Genomic DNA, 21,621 nt, shown 5'->3' with positions numbered 1-21,621 from the left:
CTATGACAAGACAGAATTTGTATGTAGAACCTGAGCTCTTTCATTAAAATACGAGAACCATGGGTCAAGTTTAGCAGACTGTGGAAAAGGTGCCGCTACTCAGTACCCCCAAGTACCCCCTCAAAAAAAGCCCTGGTTATGACATAGTCATTCCAGGATGTCAAATACAATTAGTAATGTAAAAAGATTAAGTAAGGGAAGAGAGAAGAAAGATGTTAAGCAGGATTGTATAGAAGGTGGGCTTTAATAACTGGGTGGGTTGGTGAGGTAGTTTTGTAAGGCTGTGTGTTCTCTCCATCTCATTACAAGGGCTTTAAGGACCCGGCTGGTAAGTTAGAGGAAATGAGCATCAAGCCCAAACAGTGACTTTTGGCATATATATATATATCTGACAGCTCAAAAATGGATAAATTTGCCAATGCTTCCAAGCAACAACACATTATTTTTCTTTTTCTATTCTATCTGCGTTTAAAATTTTATACATACTATGTAAACCGTTATGCCAGCATTGTCTAATAGTGGTATATGTTTTGACAGCAACTTATTCCCACTCTGAGGGTGAAATGTATTACCAGTGGTGTAGCTAGAGGGGGGGAACGCAGGGGGAGCGGTTGCTCTCCCAGATTTGTCAAAAAAATGGCGCCTATGCACATGCGTCATCTTCCCGCTTGCATGCAGTGCCAGAACAGGACTTTGTAATTCTATTTACTATGTAAGCCGCATTGAACCTGCTATGTGTGGGAAAGCGCGGGGTACAAATGTAATTAATAATAATAATAATAATGTGCCGGATGATGTGGATTGGCATCGCCTGCCGTGCCTGCCCTAACAGCACATGAAGAAGTGAACAGATTGCTGCTGCTGTGAGCCGCCTGGTGCCCGCACACTCCCGTCTCCCATCCCCACAGTGCTGCTTGCACTGCTTGAAGCCAGGAGGAGAACGTCATTGAGAGAGCTCCTTCTCCTGGCTTCAAGCACTGCAGGCAGCACTGTGGGAGAGGGGGCTGAGGCCCAGGGTCCTCCTCAGCTCAGGCATGCCCAGCTCGGTGTGTGGTGCAGGATGTTCAGCACTTGGGCTCGGCTGTGTGAGCTGTTCTTCTTCCGTGACTGCTGGCTGTAGTAGGGTAAGGGACCATTCCACGGCGCGTGCTGTGTGCTCTGTCTCTTGGCTGGCTCACAGAGTGTGTGGGCTGCTGAGGATGGATGTTACGCTCTACTACACTTCTCCAGGATGGGTCGGTTTCTGTTTCCCACCCTGCAGCCGTCATCCGGCTTGGAGCAAGAGCAGCAGCCATCTTGGCTAGCTCAGGAGGGGGCAGCCATCTTGTCTAAATGAGAACAGGAAGGAACTCCATATCTGGTCGTGGGAGGATCTCCTATGTAGGGTTACCATATGGCTCCAGAAAAAGGAGGACGGATTGAGCCTACCGGGTTTTACTTCCATTGCTTTAAAGCAATGGAAGTAAAACCCGGCTGGCTCAATTACTTCCATTGAAAGCACTGGAAGTAAAACCCGGCTGGCTCAATCCGTCCTCCTTTTTCTGGAGCCATATGGTAACCCTACTCCTATGGGGGCTGCCATGTTGGATGCACCTGAGTTTGGTTTGCTCTGATTGCTTCACTATTTAAAGCACTGCCTCCAGTCCTTCTTTGCTTTGACCTCAATTGTTCTGAGGAGTTGCTGTTGGAGTGCTGTTTGCTGGCTATCTCCTGTGCACTGGACCTTGGCTAGTTCTTGGATTTCGCTTGTTTGCTGCCTGCCTTGACCCTGGACTGATTTTTTACTATTCTTGCCTATTTGGAGTTCTGGTGCTGGACTGTGTCTGTATTCCTGCCATCCTGGTCAGCGGCTGTGCAACCCCGCCGGTTCCAGAAGTCCTGGTGGCCACCTGCAGCTGAAGGCTCAACTCTTGGTGAACGGTGGTAGCTTCCCAGGTGAAGCTAGGGGTTGTCTGGCTGCCTGACCGAGTATGGCATCTGTACATCTTCGCCGTGCTCAGTCGGGCACAAGGGCTCACACATCTCCAGTCATAACAATGGAATTGGAACAGGTTCCACTTCCACAGCACTGGTTGTTTGCAGAAGGTATCAGCCACACACACCTGCCAGGAGAAAGACAGGGAGGAGGAGGAGGAGGAGGGAAGCAGATAGGGAGCCCAGAACCACCACCTACTGCTGCGCGAACAGCCCAACAGTTCCACTGGCTTTCCAGTCTGCTGGCACAGGGGATTGGTTTATGCTTTTTTTTTCTTTAAATCTTTTTGGTTCCTTTTAAATGGCCACCTGGGCGGATTTCAGAGATGGCGGGCTCCCCCCTGGTTCTCTCCAGCAAGCAGAGAGCTAATTGTGCATGCAGAGATGTTTTCAGGTGCTTAGCGATCAGACTTGCTATTTAAAAGTATAGTAACATAGTAAATGACGGCAGATAAAGACCTGAACGGTCCATCCAGGCTGCCCAACAAGATAAACTCATTTTACATGGTATGTAATACTTCATATGTATATCCGAGTTTGATTTGTCCCTGCCTTTCTCAGGGCACAGACCGTAGAAGTCCGCCCTGCACTGGTTTTATTCTCAAAATACCAGCGTTGCCACCCAATATCTGCTAAGATTCCATAGATCCATTCCTTCTAAACAGGATTCTTTTGTGTTTATCCTATGCATGTTTGAATTCCATTACTGTTTTCATCTCCACCACCTCCCGCAGGAGGGCATTCCACATATCCACCACCCTCTCCGTGAAAAAATACTTCCTGACATTATTCCTGAGTCTGCCCCCCCTGCAACCTCATTCATGTCCTCTAGTTCTACCACCTTCCCATCTCCGGAAAAGGTTCGTTTGCGGATTAATACCTTTCAAATATTTGAACATCTGTATTGTCACCCCTGTTTCTCCTTTCCTCCAAGGTATACATGTTCAGGCCGGCAAGTCTCTCCTCATACGGTTTGCAACACAAATCTCATACCATTTTCGTAGCTTTTCTTTGCACCGCTTCCAGTCTTTTTACATCTTTAGCCAGATATGGCCTCCAAAACTGAACACAATATTCCAAGTGGAGCCTCATCAACGACTTGTAGAGGGGCATCAACACCTCCTTTCTTCTGCTGGTTATACCCCTCTCTGTGCAGTGTAGCATCCTTCTGGCCATGGCCGTCACATTGTTTCTTCACCTTCATATCCTCCAACACCTCAAGGTCTCTCTCCTGAGTCGAGCTCGCTAATCTCTCCCCTCCTATTCGGTATCTCTCTTTTGAGTTTCTACAACCCAAATGCATCGCTCTGCACTTCTTGTCATTAAATTTTAACTATCTACTTAAATCACAAGGGGATAGAATATTAACCACAGGAGTACAATTATCCAAATAATTAACATCAAGTACTCCAGATGTTTTCTAAAGTTTTATGCTTATTTTATTGTATCAGCTTACATTAACACATATATTATCCTAAAGCTCACTCAGAATTTTCTCTCACTCCACATTCGTTACATCATTCAGAAATACACATCAACATTACTTAATAAATTTTAACATTGATCTTGTCAATTTGCTTCACTTAATAACTTATTAAATTGTAACATAGTATATCACTGTATATGTACTGTTGTATCCCTGACTTGTGGCAGACTTTCGGAGATCCCTTCTCATCGTTTCTACTCCCTCCAGGGTATCCACTCTATTGGCTATCTTCGTGTCATCCACAAAAAGGCAAACCTTTCCTTCCAACCCTTCAGCAATATCTCTCACAAATATATTAAATAAAGTGGGCCCCAGCACGGACCCCTGAGGAACCCCACTGCTCACCATCCTTTCCTCTGAGCGGATTCCATTTACCACCACCCTCTGCCACCTGTCGGTTAACCAGTTTTCTATCCAGTTCACCACTTTCGGTCCTAAGTTCAGCCCTTTCAGCTTATTCATGAATCTTCTGTGGGGGACCGTATCAAAGGCTTTTTGAAACCTGGGAGTATTTAATTTTTTTTTTTTTTCCTGTGCCTACATCAAAATTTATTTTATTTCAATTTATATACCGTATCTTATTGCAACTGCAAAACAGAACGGTTTACATATGTAAAAAATACAACTCATATATACAAACAAATAGAACTCCAATCATGCCAGGAAAGCATGGCAAGCCAGAAATGACGACAAAGGACAAACCTAATACAATCTATAATTTAAAATAGTTAAACCTAACTTACTCCTTTTGTTTTGTGGATTGAAGTGGTATATTATAAAAATGCTCTTGCCTTTTTTATTACTACTATTTCACAGAGAGGCACTGAATAATAAGGGGAGGGAGTTCTTTATGCAGAAGTCCTGCCTGCTGACATCATTTCCTCTTTCCGCGAGGGCAGGACTCTGAGGGAATGAACTTGAAGGGAAGGCTATAGATGTTGAGGTTGTGCCTCGTGCTGCTATCCTGTGGTTGGTCAGTTCTGTTTGTGACGAACCCGGAAGTGCATGACGTCAATTCAGGAGATGGATACAGCGTTAGAGGCAGCACCAACCCTTCAAACTTTCACTGCCATGGAGTCAGCTTCAGAACGTTGGAGGTGCTTTTTATTATATAGGATTGTCACATCCTATATCAAAAATCTAGTCATAAGAGTTTTGGATTCAGCTCTCTGACAAAGCCTGATCAGTTCACTTCAGAAGTAAATATCAAAGTGATCCTTTTTGAGAAATTAACCCCAGTTTACTAAGCCACACAGCAATCCCGACACAACCAATTCAAAGTGAATGGGCTGTGTCGGTATAGAAACATGACTGCAGATAAAGGTCATATAACCCAGTATGCCCATCCTCTGTAACCCCTAATTCGTCCTGTTCCTAAGCGATCCCACATGCTTATCCCATGCCTTTTTAAATTCTGGAACAGTCCTCGACTCCACAACCTCCACTGGGAGGCCATTCGATGCCTCCACCACAATTTCTGTGAAATAGTACTTTCTTAGATTACTTCTAAGCCTATTCCCTCTTAACTTCGTCATATGCCCCCTCATTCCAGAGCATTCCTTCATTTGAAAAAGGCTCTCTTCCTGTACATAAATGCCCTTGAGATATTTAAATGTCTCTATCATGTCTCCTCTCTTCCAGCGTGTACATGTTGAGGTTCATAAGCCTGCCCCTATAATTTTTGCATTCAAGACCGCTTACTAATTTTGTAGCCGCCCTCTGGACCGACTCTATCCTGTTTATATCTTTCCGTAGGTGTGGTCTTCAGAACTGCACGCAGTACTCCAAATGAGGCCTCACTAGAAACTTATACAACGGCACTATCACCTCCTTTTTCCTGCTGGTCATGTCTCTCTTTATGCACCCAAGCATCCTTCTGGCTTTGACCGTCGCTTTTTCTACCTGTTTGGAAGCTTTAAGGTCATCAGACACAATCATCCCCAAGTCCTGCTCTTCCTTCACACACTGAAGCACTTCACCCCCTATACTGTACTGTTCCCTCAGATTCTTGCGACCCAAGTGCATGACCCTGCATTTTTGGGGATTAAACCTTAGTTGCCAAATATCGGTCCATTCCTCCAGTTTCGCTAGGTCCTTCCTCATGTCATTCACACCCTCCAGGGTGTCCACCCTGTTGCAGTTTAGTATCATCCGCAAAGAGACAAACCTTACCAGACAGCCCTTCCGCAATATCGCAGTATTAGCATACGGCAGCTGCTAGCTCTTCTTAGTAAACAGGGAAGTAAAAGTCTTAAGGTTTCTTAGTTGAAGAAGAAAAAAATAATTCTCTGATTTTGTTATACAGGGAATTATTTACCTTGAAGGGATTATTCATATGTATAATCAAACTCGGACAAATCTGGTATACATATAAAGTATCACATACCATGTAAAATGAGTTTATCTTGTTGGGCAAACTGGATGGACCATACAGGTCTTTATCTGCCATCATTTACTATGTTACTATGTATGTGTTTTGTGTGTGTGAGTGAACACAAAGGGCCATGTTTACTAAGCCATGCTGTAGGTGTGCTAACGTAAGTACATAGGTATTGCCACACTGGGAAAGACCAAAGGTCCATCAAGCCCAGCATCCTGTTTCCAACAGTGGCCAATCCAGCCAGGTCACAAATACCTGGCAAGATCCCAAAAAGTACAAAACATTTTATACTGCTTATCCCAGAAATACTGGATTTTCCCCAAATCCATTTAATAACGGTTTATGGACTTTTCCTTTAGGAAGCCTCTCCTCAAGTCGCTTCACTGGCTCCCTATCCGTTTTCGCATCCTGTTCAAACTTCTTCTACTAACCTATAAATGTACTCGCTCTGCTGCTCCCCAGTATCTCTCCACACTCGTCCTTCCCTACACCCCTCCCCGTGCACTCCGCTCCATGGATAAATCCTTATCTGTTCCCTTCTCCACTACTGCCAACTCCAGACTTCGCGCCTTCTGTCTCGCTGCACCCTATGCCTGGAATAAACTTCCTGAGCCCCTACGTCTTGCCCCATCCTTGGCCACCTTTAAATCTAGACTGAAAGCCCACCTCTTTAACATTGCTTTTGACTCATAACCACTTGTAACCACTCGCCTCCACCTACCCTCCTCTCCTCCATCCTGTACACATTAATTGATTTGATTTGCTTACTTTATTTTTTGTCTATTAGATTGTAAGCTCTTTGAGCAGGGACTGTCTTTCTTCTGTTTGTGCAGCGCTGCATACGCCTTGTTGCGCTATAGAAATGCTAAATAGTAGTAGTAAAACTCCGCTAAGCTAACCGCCTTTACCACATTCTCTGGCAACGAATTCCAGAGTTTAAGTACACGTTGAGTGAAGAAAACTTTTCTCGGATTCGTTTTACATTTACTACATTGTAGCTTCATTGCATGCCCCCTAGTCCTAGTATTTTTGGAAAGCGTAAACACTCTTCACATCTACCTGTTCCACTCCACTCATTATTTTATAGACCTCTATCATATCTCCCCTCAGCCGCCTTTTCTCCAAGCTGAAGGGCCCTAGCCGCTTTAGCCTTTCCTCATAGGGAAGTCATCCCGTCCCCTTTATCATTTTTGTCGCCCTTCTCTACACCTTTTCTAATTCCACTATATCTTTTTTGAGATGCGGCGACCAGAATTGAACATAGTATTCGAGGTGCGGTCGCACCATGGAGTGAAAGGCATTATAACATCCTCATTTTTGTTTTCCATTCATCTATATATATAAAAGGCAAGACCAATGTTCTATGAAGCCTCCAGCCGGAAGTGTGAAGCTCCAGAGATATCCGGTTTCCCCATGAGTGAAGGAAAACAGCACAGCACGAAATCCCTCTCTCTGTAACAGTGAAGGACTCAGAGGGGGAGGGGAGAGAGATGCCCTCACTCTCTCTGTAACACAGAACAGCAGGAAACTTAACACTGAAGGACTGGACTCCAAGGGGGAAGGGAGAGAGGGCAGAGGGCAGGGACACACACTCCCACATGCACACTCTGAAGAAAACCTTGCTAGCCCCCATTTCATTTGCATCAGAAACGGGGCTTTTTTACTAGTTTCCTAATACCTAACATTCTATTTGCTTTATTAGCCACAGCACCACACTGAGCAGAAGGTTTCAACGTATCAACGACGACACCTAGATCCCTTTCTTGGTCCGTGACTCCTAACGTGGAACCTTGCATGACGTAGCTATAATTCGGGTTCCTCTTTCCCATATGCATCACTTTGCACTTGCGCACATTAAATGTCATCTGCCATTTAGACGCCCAGTCTCCCAGTCTCATAAGGTCGTCTTGTAGTTTTTCACAATCCTCCCGCGATTTAACGACTTTGAATAACTTTGTGTCATCAGCAAATTACCTCACTAGTTACTCCCATCTCTAGGTCATTTATAAATATGTAAAAAGCAGCAGTCCTAGCACACACCCCCGGGGAACCCCACTAACTACCCTTCTCCATTGAGAATACTGACCATTTAACCCTACTCTCTGTTTTCTATCTTTTAACCAGTTTTTAATCCACAATAGAACACTACCTCCTATCCCATGACTCTTCAATTTCCTCTGGAGTCTTTCATGAGGTACTTTGTGAAACGTCTTCTGAAAATCCAGATACACAATATCAACTGGCTCACCTTTATCCACATATTTGTTCACTCCTTCAAAGAAATTTAAGATTGGTGAGGCAAGATTTCCCTTCACTAATTCCATGTTGACGTTTTAGTGCATGCTAAAAATTAGCGTATGCTAATGATAGAGATGCCCATTATATTCCTTTAGGTGTCTCTAGGATTAGTGTGTGCTAAAAAGTTTGCGCGCTTACAGCACAGCTTAGTAAACAGGGCCCATAGTAACATAGTAAGCGACGGCAGATGAAGACCTGGATGGTCCATCCGTCTGTCCAACAGTAACATTCATTATTAATTCAAGATTTAAATCAACAATGGTCTTTCTTTGGTGTTCCTGGGACATAGACCATAGAAGTCTGCCTGGCTCTGTCCTTATGTTCCAACTACTGGAGTTGCCGTCAAAGCCCACTCCAGCCTATCCAAATCCGTCTTGTCATTTGCAGGACAAAGACTGTAAAAGTCTGCCTAGCACTGTCCTCACATTCCAAATTACTGGAGTATCCGTCGAAGCTCTCTCCAGCCCATCCTAAACTAGATCACTATATGCAGGACTCAGACTGTACAAGGCAGCCCAGCACTGACCTTAGTTGATGCACCATCTAAGCAAACACATATGCAACCCTTTAAGTTTTGTTTTTTTATATCATTTATTTTCTAATTAGAGATCCTCTGTGTTTATCCCGGCCTTTTTAAATTCCGCCAGGCTTTTTTTTCCACCACCTGTCTTGGGAGGGCATTCCAGGCATTAACCACTTTGTATCATATCTCTCCTGTCCCTCCTCTCCTCTAGGGTATACATATTAAGGTTTTTCAGACTCTTCTCATATGCCCTTTGGCACAAGCCCCATATCATTCTTGTCACCTTCCTCTGGACAGCTTCAAGTCTTCTTACATCTTTAGCAAGAAACTACCTCCAAAACTGAACACAATACTCCAGGGGGGGGCCTCACCAACAACTTTAACAGGGGCATCAACACATTCTTTCTTCTGCTGATTACACCTCTCTCTATACAGCCTAGTATCTTTCTGGCTACAGCCTCCACCATGTCACACTGTTTCCTTGCCTTCGGATCCTCAGATACTGTCACCTCAAGATCCCTCTCCCTGTCTGTGCTTATCAGCCTCTCACTGCTTAGCACATATGTCTCCCTTGGATTTCTATTCCCTAAGTGCTTCACTTTGCACTTCTGTGCATTGAATTTCAATTGCCAAATAGTAGACTATTCTTTAACTTCTGCAGATCCTTTTTTAATTTTTCCACTCCATCTGGAGTGTCCACTCGGTTACAAATCTTGGTATTATCCGCGAAAAGGCAGACCTTACCTTCTAACCCTTAGGCAATGTTGCTCACAAATATATTGAACAAAATTGGCCCCAGCACCTTTCCTTCCTCCGAGTGAATACCATTAACCACCACCCTCTGGTGTCTGTCTGTCAACCAGTTCCTAATCCAGTTCACCACTTTGGGTCCTATCTTCAGCCTGTCAAGTTTATTCAAGAGCCTCCTATGAGGAACAGTGTCAAATGCTTTGCTGAAATCTAAGTAGATTACATCTAGCGCACGTCCTTGATCCAATTCTCGGGTCACCCAGTCAAAGAATTCAATCAGATTAGTTTGGCACAATTTACCTTCCTTGTCATCTATACCAGACCAGTCCAGACTAATGGGTAGTGTCCATCTACCAGCGGAAGGAGACAGAAAAAATAGTTCCAAGTAAACCACCCCTTAAGGGTATTGCGCAGCCTGGAATGTTCAGTATTTTCGCTGTCTTCTAGCGGATGGTGGACAGATCGTGCAGCTGCTCTGGATTGCTGGCTGGTAGCTCCTGTCCCAGATTCTTCTGGTGACAGTAGAGCCAGGGCTGTGCTGGTAGCCGCATCAGGGCTAGTTTTAGATGATACTCAGTGGGTCTGAGTTCCTCATCTGCCAGCTAGGGTGATATCCAGTGACCCTGGTTCCCTCCCCTGGCTGTCTTTCTAGCATGGTGATGGTTGATTGTGGCATGGATTAACTTGTCTCCCCTGTGGGGTTCTTCTCTTCTGTGGTGGTAGGTATATCTGAATTTCTGCCTCTGAGGTAAGCCTTTATTTATTCTTGTCACTAGTGAAGAAGGTTGTTTACAACAACAAAAAAAAAGGAAGAAGGAACATGGTTTTTTCCCTCCTTTTCTGCCTCTGAGGGAAACTTTTATTAATTCCTGTCACTAGTGAAGAAGGTTGTTTTAAAAAAAAAGAAACTTTGTTTTTCCTTCTTTCTCTTGCCTGTTACCTGATTTATTTTCCCGCCTTTGGCCATGTATTCTAGGGGGCCATTTGCAAAGTTTCTTTGAATTTCTCTGGCCAGCATCTGATTCTGATCTTGGACCCTTCCAAGCTGGTACCAGTTGCTTTGATTTTTTTTTGTGGATCACGAAACTCAGTTGTTGTTTTTTTCCTCTTCTTGGTCCTAGACAGCGGCTGGTTCAGAGGGCAGCCCCGTTGCTGGAACTTGTACCTTTGCGGTTTGGAGGTCTTAGACTAAAATTTCCAAAGTGGGAGAAGTCTCTCGCTGGGTCTGTTTGGCTGCAGGCTCGGTCTTTTTAGTCCAGGGTTATTTTTTTCTTTCCTGTCAGCCTTACGCGGCTGTTGGTCAGTTCTTTTTCAGACCGTCCGGTCTCTGCTGCTTCAGGCATCTTGCTTGAGACGCCCCTGCTATTTGATTCTTGTTTTGGCAGCAGTTTTTCCTCCCTTATGGAGGTTCTGGTTCTCTCATCCCCATGGATCCCTCCTGACTGCTCTGGTTTGTCTGCAGGGTACTTTCCTTCTGGCAGGGGTCCAAGTTGCCCTTGGTGTGCAACTGCTAGCTCAAATCCCTCTTCTGAGTACCCTCGGGAGCACCATTCTTGCCAGTCTTCTGCTTGGACTCAGTTCAGTGTCTCTTTATGGGAATGTGCCTTTTTAGGACTAGTTTGCCACAGCTCTTCCTTGCTTCCCTTGCTTTTGGGCGGGAGTTTTAGCCTGGCACAGGCGGATTGTGCCTTTTCTAGTTTCAGGCGCCTCTCTCGTGGCACATTTGACACTCCTTCCTTTTTCTGTAAGGGGCGCAGTTCTTTCCTGCTAAGCAGATTTATTGCTGTGCATCTGGATTATCGCCTCTTAGCTCTGCGCTTTTCTCTACTTTTCTGCAGGGAAGTGACTCTGTTCTAGGTGTGGAGTTTGACTCTCCCTTAGCTGGCTTTTCCTCAGTTTGGTGTTAGTGGCCAGCTTCCTCTTTGTTCCTGGCCTGATGAGAGTTGTTTCTTCCTCACTGCCTTACGGCAGCATTTTGCTCCCTATGGTCTGAGGATTCCAGATCTGTGATGCTTACCTCCCTCTTGGCGGGAGTTCTTTCTCTATGTTGACTGCTGCTCCGTATCGGTTGCCTAGGAGAGTGGTCATTGTGGCTCAGAGACCACTTGGGGGCCAAGAGTGTCTCTTGGAGCACGGGGACTTCTCTTCTTGTAGTTTTAGTCCCTCTGGGCCAGGGGAGTGCAACGCCAGGTCTGCATTTCCACAAGTTGTGCTCCTTTCCTGTTGGCCTCCTGGCAGCACCTTCTTCTCTGGCTGTTCCCCGGGGCGCGATCTATGCATTTTGCTTGTTGATCACAGCTCCATCACTGCATATTGAGCACAGCTCCATCGCTGCATTTGAGCACAGCTCCATCGCCGTATGTTGAGCACATCTCCATAGCCGCGTTAGCATGGCTCCATTGCTGTGTTGAGCGCAGCTCCATTATTCCATGCAGTTCCACCGTTCCATATTGGGCAATGCTCCATCGCTGCATGTTGGGCACAGTTCCAGGTTGGCTGTAGCTCCATCGCTGTATGTTGACAGCTGTATCATGGCATGTTGAGTAAAGTTCCTTCACTGCTTATTCTGCAACCTTTCATCTCTGCATGTTGAACGCAGCTCCATTGTCACATGTTGAGTGTAGTTCTTTCTCTGCAGGTCTCAGTGTAGGGCACAGTCCTGTGTCTGCCTGTGGAACACAGCTCTTTGTCTGTGTGTGGCATGCAACTGTCTTTGCATATGGAACACAGCTCCCTGTCTGCTTGCAGAGCGCAGCTCCACTGCCTGTTGAGTGTAGCTCCATTTCTGTGTGTTTAGCACAATTCTTCTCTGCAAATTGGACGAAGTTTCAGGGTGGTATGTGGAGCACAGCTCTGAGATTGCAGGTGCTAGACAGCTTCATGTCTGCGAAGGAAGCATAGCTCCTTGTCGGCATGTGGAGTGCTGCTCCTTGCTGGAGTCTGGAGCGCAGTTCCTTGCTGGCATCTGGAGCACAGCTCCTTGTCTGTGGCTTATACACCATTCCATCACTACCGCAGCTTCAGTTCTGCAGGTACCTCTAACATCCAGCTCTTTCAGTGGGGCACTGCTCATCTTCTGTCTGTTACTCTCAGCTTCTTCTCTGCTTGTTCAGTGCATTTCTATCTTTGCCAGAGGTGTGCAATTCTTTCTGTACCCGTGGTGCATGGCTCAGTTTGTGTGCTTTGAGTGCAAATCTGTTTGTTCTCGTTGAGCATGGATCCTACTCTGTCTGATGAGCACAGCTTCATTTCTGTCCCTTAAGCACAGTTCAGTCTCTGACTGTGGAGCATATTTTCACCTTTTCCTGTTGGGCACTGTTTCACCTTGTTGGTCAATCCCAGCTCTTTTCTACGGGTTGGATACAGTAACTTCTTGGCAGCTGTGGCATACTGCAGTTTAGATTGCTGGACAAGGCTGTCTTGTCTCCTGTTAGCTACCATTCCTGTGGCACCTTTTCTTGCTGTAGCCTCTTGGTGGCTGGCGAGAAGCTTCTCCATTGCTTAAGTTTGAATTAATCTCTGCTCCTTTTATGGCTACTTGGCACCTTGGGAGTCTTTTCCCCACAGTGTGGCTCTCAACTCTTTCTTTTTGTCTCCTTTTGTTCTCTTGGCTCTGTTCTTTCATCCCTAAGTCCAGAGTGAGCTGGTTGAGGAGTACTGTCTTTCAACGGTTGTACCCTGGTATACTGCTGCCCTTTTCTTCATGGTTCTCCTGGAGAGACTAGTACTCCAGTTAGTTGGTTCTCTCGACTCTGGAGTCTCTTCTTATTCTGTGGAGTTTGATTCTCTCACTAGGCGCGGGTCTGGGTGGTCCCTGGGCCTTGCTTCCTTTCTTCTGTGAAGTGTGGCGCACTGTTTGGGGTTACGTACTCCTAGTACTTGTTAGGGTCGTTTCATCCAACCATCTTGGACTCAAGGCAGACTGGCAGGTTTGGGAGTTAGTCTTTGTCCTTCCAGAGTTCAGAGAAGTGGATCCTGGTCTAGGAGAGACAGTTCTTCTCCTTGTTGCACAGATACGACTGTTGCCTTCCTTCCAAGGGGGGGTCCTTTGGCATGAGTATCTTTTGCTGCTTTGCTACTCTCAGGACAGGGATACATAATTTTTCTTTGCTCAGGATGTTTGTTTTACGTCCTATGGCTTCAGTTCCTTTTCTAGTGTCTAACTCTGTTCCATTTTGGTAGCCTGGTGGTTCAGATATTCAAATCCTTTTCTGCTGATCAGTTTTTTGCTGTGTGTATAGCTTTGTTGATTTTTCAACCTTCTGCATTCTTCTTTTCTCCCCCCCCCCCCCCCCCCCCCCAATCTTTGGGAAACTGCTTTGCTACATCCCATTAGTCTGGACTGATCTGGTATAGATGACAAGGAAGGAAAAATTGTGTTCTTTCCTGATAATTTTCTTTCCTTCAATCATACCAGACCAGTCCAGATGCCCTCCCTGGCTAAAGTCTGTCAGAGTTTTGTTTCCTTTAGGTATCCCTGGCTGTTCCACGACTCTTCAATATGGTGGGATGTCCTACAGCACTGCCTACTTCATCTTCTCTATTCAATGTCCTGCCACTTGTTGTTGTGCCAGCTCTGTATGACTCCTGTTACTTGGGATCACAGAGTTCTTTCTGGATTCAGGGGTAGATCTCTATGTGCTTGGGCAAGCTCAGTGTGGACCATTCCCTCCCGCTTACTTTACTGTGAGGGGAGGTTGCAGTTGCCTTTGGCCAAGCAGGAACAGTGAGGTTCTGCATATTGGCTCCAAGAGTTTGCCTGGTTGGTATTAACTGTGTTTTCTTCTAGACTTCAGAGCACCAATGCTTGGCTGTTCGAAATACTGAACATTCCAGGCTGCACAATACCCTTAAGGGGCGATTTACTTGGAACTATTTTCTCTGTCTCCTTCCGCTGGTAGATGGACACAAACGCATTAGTCTGGACTGGTCTGGTATGATTAAAGGAAAGAAAATTATCAGGTAAGAACATAATTTTTCCTTTGGTAAAACCACATTGTCTCGGATCTTGTAACCTATTGGTGTTGCAACCCTAACTTGTTCTTCTGGCAGCGACCATATTGGAAGGATCATCTGAGCAGCAACCATCTTGGGAAGATCATCTGAAGGGCAGCTATCTTGGAAGGATCGTTTGAGGAGCAGCCATCTTAGGTAGCTCACTAGGAGGCAGCCATCTTTGGGCGTGCCCTATGGGAGCTCTTGCCTCACAGCTGAGACTAGGACCCTCTGATTGGAGGCCTATTTAAGAGCTGGCCTGAGCCACCATCTTTGCTTTGGCTTCTATGATTATAGAGGTTTGGTGCTCGCATCGTGTGTTTCACTGCTTACTTGTCTGCTGATACCTGACTACTTGGACTGGACCTGACTACCCGCTGTGTTGCTGCCTGCCTTGACCTTTGGACCGGACCTGACTACCCGCTGTGTTGCTGCCTGCCTTGACCTTTGGACCGGACCTGACTACCCGCTGTGTTGCTGCCTGCCTTGACCTTTGGACCGGACCTGATTATCCGCTGTATTGCTGCCTGCCTTGATCTTTGGACTGTACCTGATTACCCGCTGAATTACGCCCGCCTTTATCACTAGCCAGGTCATTGGCTGCCCAACCCCGTCCGGATCCCGAAGTCCTGGGGGCTCAACTCCTGGGGAATGGTGGTCGCTTCCCATGTGAAGCTAGGGGTTGTCCGGCTGCCTGACAGAGTGCAGCACTGCTCTTCATCCACCGTGCTCAGTCGTGCAACAAGGGCTTACTACTCAAGTCCTAACAATTGGATTTCAGGAAATTCACTATCTTTCCTTCAGCATTGAATTCCATTACTTTTCCAATAACCAAAATGAGGCTTACCGACCTGTAATTTCCAACTTCTTCTCTGTCGCCACTTTTGTGAAGAGGGACCATATTTGCTCTTCTCTAATTCCAAGGAACCTCCCCTCTCTCCAAGGATTTATTAAACAAATATTTAAGAGGACCCGCCAGAACCTCTCTCTGCTCCCTCAACATCCTGGGATGGATCCTGTCCAGCCCATGGCTTTGTCCACCTTCAATTTTTCAAGGTGTTCATAAACAATTTCTTCTGTGAATGGTGCAATATCCGCTCCATTCTCATATGTACTTTTGCCAGTCAATCATGGTCCTTCTCCAGGATTTTCTTCCGTGAACATATTGAAGATCTCCAAGAAGCCTGAAGCAACTAAACACTCTTTGTAATTAAAGTTAGGAAAAGTGTTAATTAGAATAATGAGGACTCAAAGACAGAATTTTCCTGAAGAAAGGAAATTTTATTTTATTAGAAAAACTTTTACACTAAAGGTATCCTGTTTCAGGCAGGCACATATATTAAAGATTACACAAACTTAGGAAGAAAGCTTCTGCCAAGTAAGATAGATGAACACAAGAGAGCTTGAACAGATAAGTAAAGAAGAAGTCACAGATATTAGAGACTGTAGGACATGGATAAAAGAAATTCACCAGCAAAAATACAGTGAATCTTACTATACTTACCTTTTGAGCATTTGAGACCTGTAACAGAAACCAATAATTTTTAAAAGTTTAAATTCACATTCTTGAAATACTTAGGGATCTGTTTACGAAGCAGCACATGGTCCATTCAAAGTGAATGGGCCGTGTCAGAACTAGTGCTTTTAAATACTTTTTTTACATTTTGCATTTAACATGAAAAATTACAAACAATACTTGATCAGCATAGGATAGAGAAAAAACCCACAGCCATATGTTTCACACTGCTTTTAGGTTTCAGAGAAGCCTCTCTTACTAGAACTCTAAAAAAAGCTTTTGTTTAAACAAATGCTGACCCTTCCCAACTATCAATATGAGCAAGCAAGCCCACCTCACACAGCAATGTGCTGTATTGTAAAGGGAAGTAGCTCACATGAAGGAAATGTATAGCAGCTGTGAGTCCTCATTCCAGATATGTCTGGACTAGAAATACATTTCATACTTTACACAGCTCTGCTTTTTCTGTTTTTCTTTCTATCTTAAAAACTGTAGCTACACAGTTCTGCTTCTGAATTGCCCGCTGAAAGAGGGGATAGAGAGGGGGAATCTGTGAGAGCTTAGTAAAACTTGTACAGCGCTGCGTAACCCTGGCAGCGCTATAGAAATGCTAAGTTGTAGTAATAAAACAAAAAGCAGGCTGGCTATGCACACACCTTTGTGTGAGGCTCTGATCTCTAAAAACAGCTGCTTCTTCTTTTTGTTTTTTCTTTCAGTCTGGCCACAGAAAGGGAGATTGGTGGGGGATAGGAAGGAGGCCTTGTGTCAGCCTGTTTAACCTCACACAGACAAGAACAAACTGAGACAGTTTAAAATCAGCATGATTTGAGAGGAGAAAGAGGGAAGTTAAAAGCAGGTGATCTGCCGGTCTATGTATACAAGAGCTTGCTGGCTGACGAGCTGCACAGCGAGAGGAGAGGGGAAACAATTGTAAAACCACTAGGTTTGTTTTAGAGGGAGGGAGGGAGGTTGTGGGCTATGCTTGTGATGGAGGTGATCACTGAGAAACACAGACAGTTTGGTTGAACAAAAAGCTTTTTAAAGACAGGGCATGTCCTTTCGTTCCTGAGATAATACATGGAAGTTCTCAAATCATTACCTTAAAAAAGCCTTTTAAGACATCACACAAACTTTTTGCTGGCAGAAGTGCAGTTGTTCTGCTTTCTCTCACAAGGAGAGAATGTCCATTTTGTTCCTGAGAGAAAAGCAGACAGCATCTCACACAGAAAAAATAAAATCAGTGCCCTGTTTAAAAAAAAAATACATTTAAAAATGGTTTAAGGGTTGGGAAAAATAAACTGCACATACTTCTCTCATGCTTCAAGGGGCAGTGTCTGACGAGTGATGTAACGATTGACGTCACTTCCCATTATGTGACCTATCCAAGATGGTGGTGAGTAGTGTGAAACAGGAAGTGATATGGGGTGTCCACTACTCACTGCCATCTTGAAAAAGGGGCTTGGCCTGGGCAGAGTTATATCACTTCATGTGATGTCACCAAAAAGGTTGGGGCTATGTAAAATGGGTGGGGTTTGGGGTGGGGCATGCAAAAAGGTGGTGTTTGCGGATGGGCTAAGCAAAAGGGGTGGGGCTTCAGCAGGACTGTGAAATTTCATCCTGTGATGTCATCAAAAGGGGTGGGGCAGTGAGTGTGTGTCATGGATGGAGAGTGGGCATGGCTTCGGCAGATCCTCAACCTATTGGTTTAGAACCCAGAAGTGGGTGTGGCACCTGTCAAAATCGATTAGTTTGACAAATCGTATATAGGATTTTCAAAAGGCGTTTCACAAGGTACCTCATGAAAGGCTACAGAGGAAATTTGAGGGTCATGGGATAGGAGGAAATGTCCTATTGTGGATTAAAAACTGGTTGAAGGATAGGAAACAGAGAGTGGGGTTAAATGGGTAGTATTCACAATGGAGAAGGGTAGTTAGTGGGGTTCCTCAGGGGTCTGTGCTAGGACCGCTGCTTTTTAACATATTTCTAAATGATTTAGAGATGGGAGTAACTAGCGAGGTAATTAAATTTTGCTGATGACACAAAGTTATTCAAAGTTGTTAACTCGCGACATGATTGTGAAAAATTACAGAAGGACTTTACGAGACTGGGCGGCTAAATGGCAGATGACGTTTAATGTGAGCAAGTGCAAGGTGATGCATGTGGGAAAAAAGAACCCAAATTATAGCTACGTCATGCAGGGTTCCACGTTAGGAGTTATGGACCAAGAAAGGGATCTGGGTGTCGTCGTTGATAATACACTGAAACCTTCTGCTCAGTGTGCTGCTGTGGCTAGGAAAGCGAATAGAATGTTGGGTATTATTAGGAAAGGTATGGAAAACAGGTGTGAGGATGTTATAATGCCGTTGTATCGCTCCATGGTGCGACCACACCTTGAGTACTGTGTTCAATTCTGGTCGCCGCATCTCAAGAAAGATATAGTAGAATTGGAAAAGGTGCAGTGAAGGGCGACTCAAATGATAGTGGGGATGGGACGACTTCCCTATGAAGAAAGACTAAGGAGGCTAGGGCTTTTCAGCTTGGAGAAGAGACGGCTGAGGGGAGACATGATAGAGGTATATAAAATATTGAGTGGAGTGGAACAGGTGGATGTGAAGCATCTGCTCATGCTTTCCAAAAATACTAGGACTAGGGGGCATGCGATGAAACTACAGTGTAGTAAATTTAAAACAAATCGGAAAAAAAATTTCTTCACCCAACGCATAATTACTCTGGAATTCGTTGCCGGAGAACGTGGTGAAGGCGGTTAGCTTAGCAGAGTTTAAAAAGGGGTTAGACGGTTTCCTAAAGGACAAGTCCATAAACCACTACTAAATGGACTTGGAAAAATCCACAATTCCAGGAATAACATGTATAGAATGTTTGTACGTTTGGGAAGCTTGCCAGGTGCCCTTGGCCTGGATTGGCCGCTGTCGTGGACAGGATGCTGGGCTCGATGGACCTTTGGTCTTTTCCCAGTGTGGCATTACTTTTGTACTTGTATAACTAGCACAGAAGGTGATGTTTTTGCCAGATCTGTTATTTATGTTGAATTTGCCTTTTGAGGAGAGAGGGTTCTTTGTGATACCAAGGATAGGACTGATGGGTGCCTATCTTTTTAGTTTGAATTGGAGCAGTTCTGTCTAATGCAGTGGAAAGGATAGAAGTCTAGACTAACACTTGTTCATCTAATTGCAGTGAAGTAAAATCATTTGGTAAGGAATCACAACCAGTAAGAAAACTGTCAAGGGTAAGACTTCTTATTTACCTGATAATTTGTTACAGATAGGTACGAGGATTGGGGTAATTAAAGTGAAGAAAACATTGGTCAGCCCATGGTATTGGGGAAGTAGCTATATTCAAGATAGGAAAATCTATGGAAGAAGTCACTAAATCTAATAAATGTCCTTCTGAGTGCACAGGAGAGATAAACATGCTGTAACTAGGTTATGATCAGACAAGAAATTTTTAGTCAGTGGCAATACCATTGAATGCTGTTGAGAAATGAATGTTAAAATTGCCCAAGAGGACAAGTGGTTGTGGTTCAACCAAGTAAGGAGAAAGAACATCATATAAGGCTTGTAGAGAGGGATGAGTCATTAGGGGTGGTAGAAATATGAGGGAAGGTTTTGAGTGGATACTAAAAGATAATCCTTCCAAAAGGGGAGATGAGTGAGATCAGTAGTAGATGAGAAAAGAACTGCGTCCTCCTCTTTTATGCATACTATTAGACAATATGAAATGATATCCTAGGGACAAGCTTGGTAAAATAAGTCAGAATCAAGCAGCCATGTTTCAGTAGCACAGAAGATGTCCAGTGATTTATCCAGTATAAGGTCATGGGTGAGATGAGATTTGCCATGAATTGAGCATACATTTAGAAGACCAATATTGAGGTGATCAAATGTACTGGTCTAGAGGGAGTTTGAGGAAGGTAATTTAAATGAGGATGGAGGCAGTATAGGATGCATTGGGTCTCTGTCTAACACAGATGGTCTTGCCTTGTAAGAAGCATAAGAAGAGCTCTCAGTCCAATGTCTCCTGAGAAGTGGGATAGGTTGTAGGTGCTCCAGTGCCAGAGGGAATAAAACAATAGTGAATTGGAGAAGAAAGACAGTCAGATAATGTGGTGACCAAAGTAAGCACACAAAGGAGCACGATATGCTCCCTTGTCACATTCCTTTGGCATACCCCACAAAGAATGGTTTAATTTAAAAAAGCAGATGGATGATGTTGCCTCTAGTGATGCACCCGATAAGCAGAGTGGCCCAATATCACTTCTAGACAGGAGGAATTAACAGGAAGCACAGAGCCTGCAAGACAATAAACAGAGCAAGGTAACAGATATTTCTGAATATTGGTTTACCAGATACAGTGGTGCACTCTCTACATTTAGCTCAGGCATGCTTCTTTGAACATATAGCTACTACTACTACTTAACATTTCTAGAGCGCTACTAGGGTTACGCAGCGCTGTACAAATTAACAAAGAGAGACAGTCCCTGCTCAAAGAGCTTACAATCTAATAGACAAGTGAACGGTCGGTCCGATAGGGGCAGTCAAATTGGGGCAGTCTGGATTCACCGAACGGTAAGGGTTAGGTGCCGAACGCAGCATTGAAGAGGTGGGCTTTAAGCAAAGACTTGAAGACGGGCAGGGAGGGGGCTTGGCGTAAGGGTTCAGGAAGGTTGTTCCAAGCATAGGGTGAGGCGAGGCAGAATGAGCGGAGCCTGGAGTTGGCGGTGGTGGAGAAGGGTACTGAGAGGAGGGATTTATCCTGTGAACGGAGGTTACGGGCGGGAACGTAAAGGGAGATGAGGGTAGAAAGATAGTGAGGGGCAGCAGACTGCTAAGGCTTTTTTCCTCCCTTTTGGACAAAATAATCAAAAATAAAAATGGTGCATTACAATATTTAAGTGGAAAGATTAACAGTATAACTGAGAGAATTTGGATAGGTTTCTTGGGTTTCCACATGGCTTTTATATTGAAATCTAGGCACTCTCTCCCAATCCAGCCCTGGTCACCCAATCAAAGAAATTGATCAGATTCATCTGACAAGACCTATATCTAGTAAAACCATGCAGCTTCAGGCCCTATAGTCCATGGATTCCAGAAGCAGCATTATCCTCTGTTTTTAGCAGCATTTCTATTAATTTACTCACACTGAGGTCAGGCTAACTGGCCTGTTGTTCTCAGTCTCCTCTCTACTTCTGCTTTTATGAAGAGGAAACATATTCTCCAGTCTCCAGAAAAGCAGAAGTAAAAAAGAAGCTGTGAGATGCAGGAAAGAGCTGCTTCAATGTTCGCTAGCCATGATTAGTTACATAGGCTGATAAACTCATTGACAGATATTTGGAGTCCCCTTTGTATTCAATCCAGATGGGGTTCTTTGCTATAATAAATATTGTATAATTATATATATATATATATATATATATATATATATACACATACATAAAACATGAAATACTGTAATCCAAAGAAACAGGTAATCAAAAAAACATAACATTCATATACAAGTACATTATAACCCACTCATCATAAAACCTCCTCCTCTATAAGACTCAGTTTCATTTGGAATGTCAGTCTGTTGTTTTTCCTGATGATGGCCAGGTAGTTCAGGATTTCTGTTAGCAAATATTTTGCTAGATCTGTACCAATAAAAGATTATCAGCCACAACACTGCTTCATGGACTGAATAAG

Source organism: Microcaecilia unicolor, chromosome 11 (genome assembly GCF_901765095.1).
Source record: "Microcaecilia unicolor chromosome 11, aMicUni1.1, whole genome shotgun sequence".
NCBI lineage: Eukaryota > Metazoa > Chordata > Amphibia > Gymnophiona > Siphonopidae > Microcaecilia > Microcaecilia unicolor.
The sequence above is the reverse complement of the archived record's forward strand: the minus strand, read 5'-3'. Positions refer to the sequence as shown.